Genomic DNA, 2423 nt, shown 5'->3' with positions numbered 1-2423 from the left:
TATCCCTCTAAGAACAGGAACCAGACAAGGATGCCCACTGTCACCACTCTTATTTAACATAGTATTGGAAGTCCTAGCCAGAGCAATCAGGCAAGAAAAAGAAATAAAAGGGATCCACATTGGAAAAGAAGACATGAAACTATCACTCTTTGCAGACGACACGATTTTATATCTAGAAAACCCTAAAGAGTCCACTAAAAAACTTTTAGAAATAATAAAGGAATACAGTCAAGTTGCGGGATACAAAATCAATGTAGAAAAATCGGTTGTGTTTCTATACACTTACAATGAAGTAGCAGAAAGAGAAATTAAGAATACAATCCCATTTACAATTGCAACGAAAAGAATAAAATACCTAGGAATAAACTTAACCAAAGAGGTGAAAGATCTTTACACTGAAATCTATAAGACATTGTTGAAAGAAATCAAAGAAGACACAAAGAAATGGAAAGATATTCCGTGCTCTTGGATTGGAAGAATTAACATTGTTAAAATGTCCATACTTCCTAAAGCAATCTATAGATTCAACACAATCCCTATCAAAGTTCCAACAATATTTTTAACAGAAACAGAACAAAGAATCCTAAAATTTATATGGAACAACAAAAGACCCCGAATAGCCACAGGATTCCTGAAATAAAAAGAACACAGCTAGAGGTATCACACTGCCCGAGTTCAAATTATACTACAAAGTCATAGTAACCAAAGCAGCTTGGTACTGGCACAAAAACAGACATACAGATCATGGAACAAAATTGAGAGCCCAGAAGTAAACCCACACGTTTATGGACAGCTAATATTCGACAAGAGAGCCAAGAGCATACGATGGAGAAAGGAGAGTCTCTTCAATAAGTGGTGTTGGGAAAACTGGACAGCCACATGCAAAAGAATGAAAGTAGACCATTCCCTTACACCATGCACAAAAATCAACTCAAAATGGATTAAAGACTTGAATGTAAGACCAGAAACCATGAGACTTCTAGAAGAAAACATAGGCAGTACGCTCTATGACATCGGTCTGAGCAGCATATTTTCAAGTCCCATGGCTGACCGGGCAAGGGAAACAAAAGAAAAAATGAACAAATGGGACTACATCAAACTAAAAAGTTTCTGCACAGCAAAGGAAACCATCAACAAAATGAAAAGACAACCTAACAATTGGGAGAAGATGCCGGGAGCCGTGGCTACATCATTTGATCGGCTGTTTGACAGGGTCCAGCCGATTAACGCCTAGGGGTGCAGGGTCGCCCCTTGGTGAAGAATAACCGGCTGGCCCCTCACATAGTTATGAAACCTGTGCTGCTTATAATTGTCCTTCATTCCCTTTCCTTTCTTAACCTCCAGTTTTCACTCATTTGGGTGGCTGCTTGGGAGGCACTACCTCCTGGGAAAATTAGATATAGTAAGAGAATGTGACCACCTGCAGGTAACTTTCAAGATATTTTTCAGTTAATTAATGGAGGAGCACACAGTCCCATTTGAGACAATCAGAAAGGAATCCTGCCCAGATAAGATGTCGAATTAGGTTTATGGCCTCCATCTGGTTAATGTTTCCTTCTCCCTCCAGTTCTTTGTCGAAATATATATGCATCGTCCTTCTAAGTTTGCTGGTTAATTGGATGATCAAGAAATATCTATATATTATTCTTGACCTTCTGCTTTCTGTTAAAATGTTATAGAGGTTTTCTCCTAAAAGCAATAAATAATAAATAATTGATGAGTAGAAGGGCCGAGGGGTGCAGGGATGCCTCTCGGTGAAGAATGGCCGGCCGACACCCCTGATATTTTCTGAATTATTTGCATGCTTTCTAGCAAGGTTATGTCTATACTTATTTCTGTTTTTTATTCTTGAAGATATATAGTTTAGCTTAGCTTTTCAGCCCTTTACCTTACTAACAAAATGATACTTTCTCCGGCAGTGTGCTTAAGGGAATGTTAGCTCCACAATCTAAAAGACAAAGGAATGCTTCCACCCCCTAAAAGACTCGAAAAAGTAAAGATGTTTAACTGCCCGCTGAGAATGCAGATAGCCCTGGGGATAAGATACCCTGGAGTCGCCTTTTGTTCCCACTAACCATCTACACTAATGGCGTAAATGATTGAGGGAGGCAGGGATGGCTCCACCAGGATGTAACCAGATGGACTGCTGTCCAGTCCGGAGGCCTGGACCTTCTCTCTTTGATTTAACTTTACCATGAATTACAACAGGTGTCTAGGTACCTATCTCTTTTTGCTTAGAGACAACAAACACTAGTTAGTTGTGGAGAAGACGATCATTAACCTTATGCTATATAGAATGGAATGCTAATAAATATTCTTGTGATCGTTTTTTTTACTTCCTTATCTCTCTGAGAATATTTGTAGAACCATTTCTGTACTAATCCTGAAAAATATATAAACGACATTTGTGCACAGTAAAGTTG

Source organism: Equus quagga, chromosome 8 (genome assembly GCF_021613505.1).
Source record: "Equus quagga isolate Etosha38 chromosome 8, UCLA_HA_Equagga_1.0, whole genome shotgun sequence".
NCBI classification, from domain to species: Eukaryota; Metazoa; Chordata; class Mammalia; order Perissodactyla; family Equidae; genus Equus; species Equus quagga.
This window is presented reverse-complemented; position numbering follows the sequence as displayed.